The sequence below is a fragment of the Haliaeetus albicilla genome, chromosome 20 (assembly GCF_947461875.1).
Source record: "Haliaeetus albicilla chromosome 20, bHalAlb1.1, whole genome shotgun sequence".
Taxonomy (NCBI): domain Eukaryota; kingdom Metazoa; phylum Chordata; class Aves; order Accipitriformes; family Accipitridae; genus Haliaeetus; species Haliaeetus albicilla.
The window spans coordinates 2,830,673-2,847,027 of record NC_091502.1 but is presented as its reverse complement, the minus strand read 5'-3'; the positions used below and the strand labels follow the sequence as shown (position 1 = coordinate 2,847,027).

Below are 16,355 nucleotides of genomic sequence, written 5' to 3'. Positions count from 1 at the left end.
AGATTCAACTTGGTGACAACAGCACGTCACCTCACAGGAATGCTAGCTCATGCCATCATCCCATCCCTCAGTCTGGACACTGATTAGGTCACATCTTCTCCAACACAAGGAGGACACAGAAGTCCCCTGATGCAGCTCACTCAAGGTTAAATTATGGGAGACTTAAGAACAAGAAGCTTCACTGGCAACCACTGCACAGTTGGAATTCAATTTCTATAAAATTTGGATAACTCAAACTACTATGAGGTTTATCGTCCTGATACAGAAGGTAAGGACATTTTAGTGGGAAAGGGTTTAAATGCCTAAAAGATGTATTAATTAGTCTAATGAAATGCACTTGTCATAACACACTTTTTCTCTGCTACCCATAGGTTTTTCAGTTTTCATTTTTCAGATATAAACCAATTATTATCTACCTCCTTTCACCAAAGCTGCCTCCAGTCAGTTATAGAGTCTGAACTTAAACTGGCTGTACTCCAGAAGTCATAGTGGGAGGGAAGGAACTATGGAGGTGATGGAGGGGCTGAAAGTGACTGAAATATCCCATGAGGAGCTGGAGGTGAAGATGCATTACAGTGTATAGGCTCAAGGGAGTGGATCTGCAAGAGGTAAGCAGCAATAAATCAATATTTAGAGCGTAAAAATAAAATCCTACCAAATGATGTATATCTCCTTTTCTCAAATGAATGCTAGAAAACCTTTCACAGAGGTTTCCCTGGGCACAGTTTTAGAACAAGGGCTACAAACTCCAGAGAGAGAATAACATAAGTCTGTCCTGCTCCGAGGTAACTGTGACCTTCAAAGAGCAAATGTTGCCTTCTAAGGGCAAGCAGAAAACTTTACCTCCTAAATGCCCCCGTTTCTCCATCCTCACTCTGTCAGCTGGCTATAGCACTATCCTGTTTCTGAAGATCAGATTGACACAGAACAAGGTATTTCACAGACTTACATCTAAAAGCCTTCCACATCCCCCAAACACAAATGATGCCCTTGAGATGCCAACCCCATCAAGTTTGAAGACTTTCACAAGGCACTGGCACTGTTTTCCAAAACCAGATGTTTTAAAAAGAAATACTGAAGTATTGAAAACCTGCAATGAACCCTGCAAAGAAATACAAAACTGGAGCAACTTCCCTCCACAGTGACAGATGCTCTGTTGCTGGTGATAAGATCTTTCTTTAAATATAAAACTCCAGGCAGCAACATTCTTGGATGTTTCTTTTCTGCACTGCTCTTGATGGTTGTGTTTTTCTGATCCACAAAAGCAGCAATATACATTCTAGCTTATTTGAGATTGGTGGCTATAGCAGTAAGAATGAATATAAGGTCTAAGAGATCATACTGTGCAACTATGAACAAAAAGGACAGCCCTTTTGTTCTTGGACAATTCTTGCACAGGGTAAAGCTTTTAGAAATGAAAGTGGGGGAGGATACAGAAAAGAAAGATACCCTGTTTCTTGCCCATCTAATCACAATAGTTATACTGAAAGCAGAGGTGAGATAAAGTGACTGCACGGGGTCTACCAAAACAGGGCCCCAACATCTGTGAGGTCCATACTGCAGCAGTTCTCCACCACCTCTGGAGGGCTCATATTATTATTCTTTATATTCTATGATCTACTGTTATTCACTATCCCATTTAATGTAGTGTTCCTGCTTCTTACAGCACCAGTTTCTGTATCTAGCAGAAACAATCTGGAAAGTAATTGTCTCTAAAAAAATAACTTGAATCAATTGGATTTATGAAGTTCTGTTTCCATTCATCTCCTCCTTGATTTTTCTCTGTCCTAGAGCAAATGAGTCACTGTTCCCTGTCATGCCTCCACATACAGGTTTCCACACAACAGAACAGCTCTGACCCTTCAAACTCCCTGCCAACCTAGACCTTCCTGGGGACAGACTTTTAGCTTGGTGCTCAGCTTCCTTCAAGCCTCACTCACAGAGCAAGAGTTGAGTTGAGTCTGGAGTTTAATCACTGAGCCCCAGGTTGCTGCTGCTGTGCTCCCCAAAGAGCAAGGGCCCCAGCCACATATCTTTGTTCTTAGAGCTGGACATCTAATCCTATCACAGAATCAAACAAAATTTGAAATTCTCAAATCTGGCTGTAAAGTTAAAATCTTGTTCTACGAGTATTTAAAAACACTGAATGGGCCAGATCAGTCTCAGTCTCATCACCAGAGTGCATATTGTGAGCAACACGTGTCGTCACCATGTTCTGGGCAAAGCTGATCTACCTCTGCCTTTGATCCAAACAAAAGAAGGGAAAGTGGATGCCTTACAAGCATACCAGCCCTAGGTTCATGTACTATGCTTGCCAAGATCATATGGCTTTCTGTTTTTGGCACAAGAGTGTGGCATGCTCTTCGCTTTTTGCCAAGTGGACACATCTTGGCAATGGCATATTTCAGGCTTGTGTGTGCTTGCAATATACGGGGAAAATATACTGTCCCAACACCCTCCATGACTACTGGAAGAATAATAGTCTTCATTTTCTTGCCAGAAGACGATTCTTAGGGAGATATCATAGACTCACAGAAATGTTGGTTGGAAGGGACCTCTGGAGGTTCAGCCTGCAGCTCAAAGCAGAACTATTGCCAGCACTTGGTCAGGTCAGCCATGTTTTTTGCAGTTGAGCTTTCAAGACCCATTCCAAGGATGGAGAGTCCACCTCTACTCTCATTAGTCTCTCAAACTGTTTCCCAAATTCTAGCCTGAATCTCTCAAGACACAATCTGTGGCCATTGCCTCTTCCACAGCTGGGCATCTCTTACTTCCAGGAAATATTTGATTCTGTGGTCTTTGTAATACCCCTTGGCGTAGCTGTTGGCTGCTATTTGATCACCTCCAGGCCTCCTCTTCATCCCAGATGCCTCAGTGTCTCCTTCAGGTAATGTGTTTTAGGCCCCAAACCGAACACTATTCCAGATGGGCCAGTGCCAAGCAGAGGGGATAGAAACCCCCCTTGCCATGCTGGCCATGGTCCTTGCAATGGAGCTGAGGAAGCAGTCTGCCTCATCTGTGATCAAAGCACACTGTTGGCTCATACTGAACCTGGCACCTGGATCCTTCGGGGCTTTTCACTGGGGCCAGCCTGCTACTCAGCCAGTTGTTTCCAGCCCATACTGGTGCAGGGGTTATTCTGCCACACATGCAGGACTTTGCCCTTCTCCTTGCTGAAGGAGAAGTGGAGGGTTCACAGCATTTCTGTTGGCTCTGTCTTCAAGTTTCTCAAGATCATGCTGAACTGAAGCACACCAGTCAACATCAGCAATTCCCTCTAGTTTGCAGATTTGCTAAGGGTGCACTCGAATGTTATCACTGAGGTAGTTATGACCATGTTGAACAAAATGGGTCCCATGCCAACCCCTAAGATAGTCTGTGTGTTACCAGACTGCAGCCGAGCATTAAGTCACCACTGATTACTCTTGATGAGCCCAGTGGTGCAGCCCAGTCTGCTCTTCCAGCCCCTACATATCCTCAGCTTCTGGGTGAGAATATCATGGGTGTCAAAAGCCTCACTAAAGTCAAGCTACAGCAAATCCACCACATTCCCCTTGTCCAAAAAGAGAGATGATAACTGGACACAATGATAGCAGCTTAAGGCTGGAGAGTCTGTACCATAGTGCCATGCACAGTTTTTCTGAGTAAGACAGTTCAGGCACTAAAGGCAATATAACTGTGTTAACACAATGTTCCCCAAAAGCTAAATGACTCTGTTTAGAAGAAAACTATGCTAGTCCCAGGGACTGTGCAAGAGGGAAGGGCACTAATATGACTATTTTGTTGCTGATGCCTTTGTTAGCTTAACTCTCCTCTGGTTCCAGCACTGTGCTACATAAACACATGCAGAGTTTAGTATTAGCTTTTAACTTCACCTCCAGTTCACATATTGTGAAGTTTTGTCTTAGTCATTTCAGAGGCAATTTTCAGTATTGAATCTGTACTGCTAACAACAGACATCAACTATGAATTATGGAGGTTTAGTATCTCTGTAAAAGCTGCAAAACTGAGCCGTTTTATCATAGAATCATAGAATCAGAATAGTTTGGGTTGGAAGGGACCTTTAAAGGTCACTTAGTCCAACCCCTCCTGCAATGAGCAGGGACATCTTCAACTAGATCAGGTTGCTCAGAGCCCCGTCCAGCCTGACCTTGAATGTTTCCAGGGATGGGACATCGACCACCTCTCTGGGCAACCTGTGCCAGTGTTTCAGACCCTCATCGTAAAAAATGTCTTCTTTATATCTAGTCCGAATTTATCCTCCTTTAGTTTAAAACCATTATCCCTTGTCCTATTGCTACAGGCCCTACTAAAAAGTTTGTCCCCATATTTCTTGTAAGCCCCATTTAAGTATTGAAAGGCTGCAATAAGGTCTCTGTGGAGCCTTCTCTTCTCCAGGCTGGACAACCCCAACTCTCTCAGCCTGTCTTCATAGGAGAGTTTTTCCATCCCTCTGCTCATTTTTGTGTCCCTCCTCTGGACCTGCTCCAATGGGTCCATGTCTTTCCTGTGCTGAGGACCCCAGAGCTGGACACAGAACTGCAGGTGGGGTCTCACCAGAGCGGAGCAGAGGGGCAGAATCCCCTCCCTCGACCTGCTGGCCATGCTGCTTTTGATGCAGCTCAGCATACTTCTGGCTTTCTGGGCTGCGAGTGCACATTGCCGGCTCATGTCCAGGTTTTCATCTACCATCTAGATTTTCATTATCTCATGAGCGAGTAGACGATAAAAGTTTAAAAAGGTATGTAAGCTGGCTAATAATTTGAACAGTTTAAAATCCTCTGAAATTCAATGCTTATGTCAAACTGCCAACAAAATCCAAAACTGTGATGATAATCAAAACCCTCAAAATTTAACCAGAAGATATCTATTCCCCAGAAGAGTGAACACCATGTTTTAGCTTTCAGTCGATACAACATTGTAGAAGAGGGACTCTAAAAGCATCTACAGAGACTTTTATACCTTTATAACTGTGCAATGTCATTATCTTCAGATCACATCCTCAGTGAAACCCATGCAGGAATCTGAACATTAATGATTAGAACATAATATGGAGATTCAGGTCTTTCGTGAGGGTGGCTGAAGGTCTGACCTGTGATGTGGAAATGGGACAGAAAGGCTTGATTGTAGGGGTCCTTGCTGAATTTGAAGGACTGGCATTCAAGAAGAGGAATAAAAGAAAATACATAGAGAAGCTAATGAGGGACCCTAAGGTGGATCTCATTGACACTACACATTCAGGGACAAAGTCATTTGAGTGTACTACTTGTACACGTGTACATGCTTGAATGCTGTAGTCTTTTTTTTTTTTTTATGAATTATAACCTTAACCTGGAATGCAAAAGTGTGTGGCAGGATGCATTGAAATTCATGATACATTATTTGAACTTTACAATCATATTGAAGAACTTCATTACCAATACACACTCAAATTTTGTTTCAGCTGTATTTTCAATACTATTACTGCAGGCTGCTTTTGTCAATATAGTGGCATTTATGGAATCCAATAGATGGTAAAATAGAAATGGCATCATCATTTACATTGATTAAAATCATTGTCTTTCCTAGCAAGTAGGGAACATATTGTGCACAGCTTTTTCCAGTGTCCTCACAGATCACAGAAAATACAAGCAATTTTTTCCTTCAGCTAGAGAGAGCATTTCAAGAGAAGACAGAGAACGCTGTCACACTGGTGTTAAAACCAGACTGGGGCAGTCATAAGAATGAGCAATGCTATTGAGTGAGAGAGAAAAGCTGCTTTGTTCTTAATGTACTTCCTTTTATTTGTCAGAACGCCACAGCAAGCTCAAACTTTCTCTGTATTTCTTTGAAGCAATGTTGTCAGCAATGGCTTCTGCAGTCATTTTTTACCACACAAGACCTTGTACCAAACTTGTACAAGTTAGTACTATTTTGATTTGCATGCATATGAATTACTGGCGTATGCAGTGGTGACAACAGCATCATTCCAATGTATGCCTCACTTCAGTGAAGTGATACTGAAATAGTCAAGAAATAGCTAAGAGTTGGGCATGCAGAATTTGTTAGAAAGTACAGAGCACTAAGATGTTCGCTAAACACAAAGAGGAGAGAAAATTTTCAAAAAGAACCAGAAACAACAAGCAATGTGTTTCTATTTTCCAGTATGTAGCTTAAAACTGTAGACAACTGACCTTATTACAGTACAATTCAGAGCTCTTAGTAATGTGCTATCTCATGTACAGAGTAACATCTATCAGACACGGCCTACTACTTGTGGTAAAATGGATGTGCAAAAAGGGGATGCTGAGAGAAATGTGGAGCAAGAGATGTTTAGTTCTCACTTACGTACACAATGAGCAGCAACCACAGTAGCCTACTCAGTAATCCAATTGCCCTTATTAACCACAAGACTGCCGTGTCCTCCAGTCTCCTGAAATAGCCTCCTACAGCCTCATTATAATAAGAGCCACCTGCTAGATTTGTAGAAAAAGCAGATGTTTATCATCTTTAAACATAGTCCCAGAACTGCTGTTCATGTACAATCCCTCTCTCACTCTCTGAGATATCATCTTTGTGTGATTTCTGGAGTCTGGAGTATTAGATCTGCATGTACAATAACAAAGGACCTTTGAGATATCACAAATTCTTTAACGTGTCCTCCCTACAGCCAAGAAGCCTTGGAGAAAAGACAATGGATAAGTGAGAAATGCAGAAAGTAAAATACAGAGTCCATTGGGTAAAAAAGATGAATACTTTGTTTTAAATTGGATGTATCACACCAGTATGAGATGATGCCAAAGTATTTCATTTTGGAGAGGAGTGGTGAGCTCAGCTTTAAAAGAGAATTGAAAGAGATAGCTAGATCCTTAGTCTACAGAACAGGTCTTCTGGGTCTACTTCTCTTCCCACTGGAGAATTACAAATATGAAGGAAACATTCAGCCCAGATTTTATGACGTCTGCTCACGAGAATGTCTTTCGATGAGGCACCAAGGAGAGATCAGACAGTATCGCAACACATACTGATCCTGTGAGCATGCAGCATTTAATCTTTTCTTACATAGGGAGGCACAAGATAGCCTTCCCTGGAGACGCTGATCTCACCAGGCATCTCTTCTGGTACAGCAGGCATGCAACTACCAACAGTGCTGTTTAGTTCAACTTGTCATGTGTAGCACAAGGTTCAGAGCCTCAGGCACCTCAAGTGCTGGCTACTGAATAATTTGCCATAAGTACAAGAGCACCATCTTGTGATACCTGAATCACAGCATGCCAGCTGGAGAAGGAGAGTGGCAGGAGTGGGTGGGCTCCTGTCCATCCCTGAGAGTCCTCTGTCCCTGGGACAGTCAGCATCATGCAAACCTGGATGCGCTCCCTCTTCATTGCTTACTGCCTTAGCAATACGAAGGACCACGGAGACAAATGTGGAACAATGTACCACTGATATTTGAGCTGGGGGAAGATGTAGTACAGCTAATATTTTCTGGTGTGCATGACTGGAGCAGAACAACCTCCAGTGCAAGTAATGTTATACGTTCATCCAAAAGGATGTGGTAGCAGTAATAAATCACCTGGCTATAGCTACAACCACCAACCAAATGCCCATACAGCACAACAGCATACAGGATTTATTAAGTTGGACTGCTGTAAACCAGGTAAAATCTTAGGCTAGGGCAACAGATTTATTTTTTCTGGGTTTTCTAGTATAAGACTGGTTAGACAGCACAGTCTTGCTCTGCATAGCTGATCAGCCTTTGTCTTTTCCTCTGTCTTTAGTAGGACCATTAAAACTGCAAGCCCCAAGTTACAGTTCCAGGTCATAGTGAAAAAACTTCACTTGAGTCGAAAAAGAAAGCTACTTTCCAATTTTTATAAAGGAGCACATTCACTCAGAGCTGCCTTTCATGTTATAGCTAAATTCCCATTGCCGTGGGGAATTCTAAAATAGTTTGTAGAAGCTGAGGGTGCTTGTCTGGCAAATAAGGTGTAAAGGTCATATATAAAATGCAAAACAGTGCCTAGATGCTATCTGAAACAGCCTCAGAATCATGTTTGCAAAAGAAAGAGGTTGGCAAAGAAACTTAAGAAGTCCTGAGATACTGACCTAAAATTTAATGTTTGACTGTGGTCAAATCAATGCAAGCTTTGGAAGTGCTGGATGAATTTAAATCCTGTTCTGGTAATTATGTTAGGAATATGAAGCAATATCAAAAATTTTAAAACATCACCTTCCACTCATTTACATAGCAAAATGAGAAACTCTTTGAATCCTTGCCATATGTTTGAAACAAGACATTTTTATAATTCAAATAATTTAGGAAAAGATTCCAAAAGCCTTTAGGTGCCAATGGCATAGCTCAAGCAGAATCTGGATGCTTGCATTCAAGTGAGTGAGTCACAAAAATTCTGCCTGTGGCATGCATACCTGAAAGGCACCTTAGCTGTCATCAGCAAAGTTATTTAGGCACCTAAAGTACTTCTAACGCATATTCCCAGAGGCCTTCTTATCTTGGATGAGATGAGTGCCTCAGCAGATATTTTGTTTCACAGTGTGTTTAGGCATTCTCAAACTAGTTGTTCCGATACCTAAAATCCTTTGTAGATCAGGGATTGTTACACAATGCCTAGCCTGTACCAACACCACTGAGCTCAGCACAGAGAGTTCATGCGCCTACTGTTACTCCAAAATCATTTGAATGAACACCCCTGTGGGGTGATGCCCATCACTCATAAAAGGTGAGAAACAGTACCACTACTGCTAGGCATCTTCTTTTAACAGAGTAAACAAGTTATTCATACACAAGCAGCAACTGAAGCGGCTAAGAGGGACTTGAGAGCTGTAAATGCCTCTCTCATCAGTGCCTGACTCCCAGGCACAGAGAGAGGGAACTTCAGACACATCCCTTGTTTCAGCATTTTCTCTGCATCCCTCTGCTTGGCACCCTAGCTGTTGTAAATCCCACGCCTGGTGCCTGACCCTTTCCCTCAGCTGCACAGGATATATAGGTGAGCAACTCAGGACTGCAAATTTCTGCCTCTGAGCTGGGCACTGGAAAGCCAGGTTGGATGTCATCGGACGTGGGTCCCTGTGCATCTGGGCCTTTATGACTTTTCTTTTTCATCCTAACACATGTAATTGTAAACCCAGATTCTGGCAGCCACTTTTCCAGAAATGCTAAATGAAGAAAAGACTGTCCTAGTATTGCCATTAGTTCTCTGAGAGAGTTTTGGACGTCTTATAAAGCCTCAATATGCATGAAATTTTGTGATCAAAGGAATAATCTGAAGCTTTGAGTTCTTATTTTTTAAAACAAGAGCAACTTTTGAAGGACACCCCTTTTAAGAATAAAAGACCCTAAATAAAGCACCCTACATTATAGCAATCTTACCAAGTATTCCTGCTACTATAGTGAAAATGTCCTTATCAGTGTGAAATCATTGCTAGGATGTTTTTAGACACTAGACCGCATGGCAATATTCTCTGTAAATGAGAAATATTCTAATTATAGATCAACACTGCAACCAGCAATACAGGAACTGGGGCTATAGTGAGAGCCAATCCTTGTGGCATACCTCTATATGTCAGTATCTCACCACTGTGGCTGGGAAGGACCAAGTGGACTTGCCACCCTGCAGACCCACAGTATGTATTATAAGCAGCCAAAGGAGGGAAAAAAAGGGCAGTTTGCATCTGTCATTTGACCACCTTAGGGCTGGAGGTTTTTTCCCTATCAGAATTAAGATAACAGCTACTAGGAGAACATACCCAGAAACGTGATTAAAAATAGCATATCCATAACAGACAATTTAAACAAGTTTTTAATGTTGTGAATAAATATGTTCACGTCAGTTGGCCAAATGTTTTCTTTACATGAAAACACGTGAAAAGGATTGTGCCCCAAAACATAACCTATGGAAAAAGTTCATCTGTTGAGGGCAGGAGAAGAGACACAGTAAAACAAAGGTCATGATTTCTTTAGGTATCTACTACAGTGGTGCTGTTCCCTCTTCACATTTTTTCCACTGTTTGTTTTGGGATATTTCCCCGCTATGGGCCTGCATACAGAAACTCAGAAGCATCCCAGTGGCAGATGTCCAGCAGCAGCCTCCTCCACACTCTCTCAAAGCCCACAGTCCCAACCGATCCCCTCAGTGGTACTGCTGCTGCCCAGGCAATCACGCACCGCCCCATCCTCCTGAGAGGTGACTTTAACAAGTCTAGGGACAGAGGTCAAAATTAAAGTTGCAGCTAAAATAGCTTCCACCAGTACTTTAAATGCTACGCTAATTGTAACTCTGTGTGTATCTACCTCACAGTGGCAGTTTCTAGAACTCTTAAGGCCACTAACGCTCACAAATATTTAGCAGTAATAACCCGTCAGAAATGTCAAAGCCAGGAAGTAAATGCTACACCCACAATTCTTTGTGCATTATATTTCACTTTCATTAAAGCATAACAAAACAGAGAAAATAGCCTCAGAAAAGTTCATTCAGCCAGTTAGAGGAAAATGTGATTTTTTCAGTATGATACTGGCTTATGTATGTAACGATTTTCTCTGCCTGACCTTTTCCAGATCAGCCTCCGTTGTTTAGAAAATAGACTGTCTTTGATTCATGCTGGATTTCCACCCAACATCAAAGGGGTTTGCATACATGGATTGAGAGATCAAAGGTGCTGATAATCTCCTGAAATCTGCTTGGTTGTACCGTTCAAACTAATATACTAGTAAGAGTTAGCTTCGATGAGTTTGGGAAGTTTTGCTTGCAGTGTTTGTTGCCACTCACAGTTTTGAGACAAACTAGACTGCTAAATATTCCTAGTTATCCTATGTCTCACATCGATTTCTCTCCTTCGGCAACTGATGTTGCATTTCATTTCTCTTTTGAAAAGTGAAATTGAGAACTAAAAAATGTTTGCAGTATCTAAACAGGCACTCTCAGTCTGTCAAGGCTTGAACAGATGCACAATTCATGAACTGAAACTACATGATATAACAACTCAACTATTTATTGACTTGATGAAGCAAAGCTTGTTACTAACAATAGCCTATTCAGACCATCTTTCTTTTCTGATAAACACACTTAAACAAGAAACTATTTGGAACTTTGGTTTTTGAAATACAGATGAACCCGCTTTAGTTCTTATCATAGATGGGAAACATTTTCTGGTTTATTCTTCAGATAATTTTGAGCTTAAAGTTTTGCTTTTAAAATACTTCTGCAGCTTTTCTTAGAGAAGGATATTCCAGAGTTACAGAAAAAACCTTACATCGATTCATATTCTCCATCAGCTTGCTCATTTCAAGGTTATAACAAAGTTCATCCCAAAATGATGTCAATAATTTATGGCAGTAAACATCTGTGTTCCTAATACACTGAATAGTTCATAATGCACATGACTCATATTTAAAACATTCATTCCAAGTCTTTGAATTATCGAGTGGAAAACAAGAATGGAACAAAACTACTGCAGTGTTTTAAGAGAAAATCAAATTTGAAAAGCTGCGATATTCTGAATAATCCCATAATAATTTAAAATGGTATTCAGCAACAGCAAAAAAGCAGTAAATGGGCATCATGTTGTAAATTGTGCTGTAATCCATGTTCGATTCTCAGTGATGCTGCAAAAACATGTATCTTTAAATATGAGCAACGCGTATATTGAAAAACATACAGTTGGATGAAAACAAGTATCAGTCAATACTGATACAAATTCTGACCTCCTGATTTCACTAGCAAAACTGGAAAAATTGCTGTAATCACTGCCTTAGAAAAGAGCAATGCACTGAATTTACAGCACAATATCTGCTATGGATGTAGTTTTTTAATGCAAAGCAGACACTGAACTTCTTTGCATGATTAAGAGGCATTTTGTGATGGACACAGCTGCATAAACTAAGAGCATTCAGCCGAATGACTCAGGAGGTCACTGCCACAGAAACATGTTTTTATTTGGGTAGGAAGCCATTATACATTTGGTAAAAAAGCACTGGGGCTCTTGATTTCCATTTAATTTGACTACTTAGGTACTTAATGCAAAAACTGAGCATCTCCAGCAGGAAAGATTGGTGCATACCCATAGGAAACCATGATGTCCTCCAGAAGGGAGAAAATTCTGTTGGGAAATTCCAGTACAAACTCACTCGAATAAACAAGTTGTCCAAGAGTTTTTAATTTTTTTAATTAAGTTTTTAATCTGTGAGTAGTCTAACTTAATTACAAGCCTCTAGATTATCCTTAGGTGGGAACTGCTTTAGCCTTTCTTGTGGTACTTGATTGCTTTGTATGACATATCTAAATAGACACGGAAACACGAGGGCAAGCGTCGGGATGCATCTCTAGCCCAGTGGGCTGGACGTCCTTCTGGAAATCTGCTGCCCTGGGTTCTCAGTAATGTTTCCATGTGAAATCATGTCATCAGGAGAGGGAGACTGCTTTCCCCTTCCCTCTTGCCACACTCAGTTGGCTGGGATACTAGTTCAGAGTATGGGAAGTTTTAACTTGGCCCCCACACCCAACGTGAACTACGTGTCAAGCTCCTGGAAAACAAGCCCTGAGACCTTCAGGTAAATTCAGCCCGACTGAGATGATATGAGCAGTTCCCATTCCATGAGACTGGTTTCTTGGACAGCCTTGCGAAGTTTGGGTGGTGGGTCCCAAAAGCCAGCCAAAGCACCGGCTGCCTTAGTCGCAGAGGAGAGCGGTGGTGGCCTGTGGATGGCCTGTGGGCTACACTGCCTCTTTCGCTGCTGTGCCAGGCACTGAGGGTGCTTTGGGATCTCCGCTGTGGACAAAGCCTTGGCACTGAGTCCCCAGGCAAGTACGGCTGCAGGGACACAGAAGTACGGTGCTGGGCTTGCTGTGCACTCCAGATGGCATGGGCTTGCTAGAAAATTGCCCTGCCTGCCTGGAGACTGTGCTTGGGTAAGGGGTGTCTGCTGGGAAGCAAAAAGCCATGTGCGGCTCAAGGCTCCTGTAAGTAGTCACCAAGAACAGACAAGCTGTAGGGTGCCTTGCGCTACCTGCTGCTCTGACATCCAAGGTCATCTGGGAAGCTTCCACTAACAGTCCCTAAATAGGGACCCGAAGAGGCTGGAAGCATCATCTTCCAGCAGATCGCGGGGATTAGTTCTCTTACTCACCCAAGAGATCAGTTCTGGTGATTATCTTCTCTACTGCTCTGGCTTTTTGATGTGGGATTGCATGTATTTTGTGAGGAAGATCTTTATACTTCACATTAGCAATTGTGATATACACATTCCTTTAAACACAGCATATAGTTTTTGAGATCTCATAATCAGACACATTTTATAAAATTAAAGAATGTAGGAATGCCATCATTTGTAAATGGGTATTGCAAAGAATATGTGGGTACCAAGGAGAACGCATTTCCGCTGCAGATCCTGTACCAAATCTTACATAGTCACAAAACTCCCTAGAAGTATTTCAAATTATTACTGTTTTCTGCCTTCAATAGTTCATGAAAGCTCAAAAAAGCTAACTAACTTTCTTTTGAAAGGAATTACAAATTCTGAAGCATCAATAAATACAACTGTATTCCCAGCAGAATATTTTTATTTTGTGCTAGACAAGGATGAAGATGCATTTCCTGTAAACTTAGTTATGAAGAAGACAGCTCAGAGACTACAATTTAATTACTAAGATATAACAAGACATCTGGGGAAGTTGCTAGATTGGCAGCTTTTGAGAGAGTTTACAAACTGTTTTTACAGAAAAAAAGGAAAGCTTATTTTTTGTCTAGGGTATTTTTTGCTATGGAAGTTTAGATGTTTATGTGGAAAGGAAGGTTTGTCAATATTTTAAAACAGGAAACAAAAAAGATTAAAAACTAAAAGCCAGACACAAGGCAGTAGAAGTATGCCACTTCACAAAAACAGAGGAGTCCTTTCACAACCAAGTATTTGTTCTTCCCTTATTGTACGGATAACATTTATAACAGATTCTATACCACAGTGCTTGTTAACATGAAGAACTAATAGTAGAAACTATCACTCTCTTAGCCTTTGACAAATTTACTGAGTGAGTTTATCATCAATGATATTTCTGTATAAATAGCCTTGCTGATTTTTCTAACCTAATCATTTAATAGCCTTCCATGTTCCTACAGTATTTACTTTATTACCAAAACAAGCAAGCTAACCCTTGATCTTATTTTCTCTTTGAATTCAGAATAACATTTTTTTCCATTGTGTTTTTCTAGTTTAATGCTGGTGAAATTCCACTGAATTTATAGGTAGCTACTCTGCTATAAAACTGATCTAGTAGAGTATTAAGCTTTTCTACTCAGCTTTTCTTTTATCACCTCAGATAAATAAGACTTTTTATAGAAATACACTCTATTTTTTATAAAAGCTCCCACTTGTCTAGTTTGTTGTTCAGAAGCTTTTGTAGATGTTTATCCAAAGTTGGACATAACGGTTGTTGACTCCACATGGACAGATAAATAAAATTCCACCAATTTCCTTTATCCCCCAAATTCACTTCCATGTCTCAAAACCTGCAGATACTTCTTGGCTTTACATCACTCCCTAAAGGTAACTTTGGAAGATGCATGTCACTGGCCAGAGTTACCAGCTCTCTTTGCAAGAGCTGTCCAGGTCTTTGTAACACCAAAATCACGTGCTTTAGTTATAAAAGGCCTTGTAAGAGGCACCAGTATGAAACCAACCGATTTCCTTCACTGCATCCCTCCAGATACCAACAGCACTTCAGCACTCGAATGAAGTGGCAATCAGCTGGCATTCAGAGAAATTTGTTCATAGTGGTCCCACCAGCAGACACGAGGAAGGCACAGACCTGAGGCCCATCAGCCTACTAGACATTAAACTCCTGTCCTCCATCTTATGCACTGTGGCTTCAGATGTCTGATGACCCAGTCATGTCCAGGGAAAACCACAGCCACCACCTGGGCCACATCAACAAGGGAAGCATAGCATACCACTTCGGAATAATTTTGCTCCTTTATTATAGTGAGAGGAATATTATGTAATCTGGCCAAATCCCTTTACTGGTGTCATCAACAGCTGTGAAGAAATCAGAAATTATGACCTTTTGATCACAGCTACAGCCAACGATCCTCAAGAAAAAATGTGAGGTACAAGGGGTAACAGTAGCTTTCCAAAACCCCTGAAGATTCTTGACTTGGAGATAATCAAGATTGTGCTGGGACCTCTGTGGCACCTTGAATCACTCCCAAGTCATGCTGGGCTTTTTGTCCATCAGTGGCTTCGTCCTTACCCAAGCAGCATCCCTATGCAGCCAGCCAAGAAAACCTCCTAGTAGCTCTGTGCCATCAAAGTAGCACAGAGTAGCTAGAGTGTCCTGCTGAGTGAGGCAGCCGACCCCTTTGCCTGCCCAGACACAGTTTTGGAAAGATCTGATATATTCGTTACTCACATGATATTCATTACTTATTCTGGGCAGAATATAGCAAGTGTTACTCCGTACTAGGATGACTACATGTCCTGCACTGACACTGTAATAAACAGAGTATTATAATAACTCTTCTTTGGCAAGAGCTTGTGTCTCTCTTAGTGACAGTATCACCATTAAAACTACGTATGCAGGCTTAATCCCTCTGGCTGCTCTTTTTAGGCTGGTGGTCTTTTCTGAAGTCCATTTCCTTCCTCGCTACGTTATTGCTTATTACTGACAAAGGGTGAACGGCTCAAACGTTTGCAAACAAATGTGGTGAGACAGTCCCTACCTTGAAGAGAATGTAATCTGCTTTGGATACAGACAAATTAATTGTTTATTCTGAACTTTTGGTTTCTTTACCAAAACTTTACCCCCACTGGTGCACAGCCAGCAATGCCAGACCTGCGCCATGGCAGCAGAGCAAACCGCAGAGCAAACCACAGCCTGACCTGTGGGGCAGGAGGGGAGATTGCTGCGGTCCCAGCCTTGCAGCATGCACTGATTTTCTCATCTGAAGGGCGGTCAATGGGAAATGTATGAGCAGTGAAGGAAGCAAGATCCCAAGATTTTCCCCTACAACCTGCAGTCTATGTTGTGTTGGGCCTCTGGGTCTTACATTTCTGATGCACAGTATCCTGGCTGTAACAGTGAAGGTGGAAGTGTCTTTTCTCCCATGCCCCCTTAGCTTACCTGTTAAGGCGATCTCATCCATGACGGGAGCAGCAGCGCCAAACCTTTTCAGGCACAGTGAGTCCAAAACTAGGGCTCCTATCTCCTGATCCCATGCTCAGGTGCACCCTGTCAAAGATAAGGGGGTGGTGTCAACTCTGTTAGGGTTTTGAATAGGTCCACATCGTTCCTTGGTCAGCTATAAGCTAATCACAGGACAGAAATGGTGCCCTAAGGGCTGAAGACTAGAGGACAGCCAGGATTGCT

General features: G+C 41.8%; 1 long non-coding RNA gene across 1 annotated transcript; it reads left to right on the top strand.

Annotated features, from left to right (window-relative positions):
- The first annotated feature begins 411 nt into the window (after window positions 1-411).
- LOC138690106 (uncharacterized) lies at window positions 412-15,333 on the top strand. Its single transcript, XR_011328907.1, has 3 exons — window positions 412-608; window positions 10,556-10,707; window positions 14,697-15,333. It is a non-coding gene; the product is annotated as an uncharacterized lncRNA (long non-coding RNA).
- The last annotated feature ends 1,022 nt before the right edge of the window (window positions 15,334-16,355 follow it).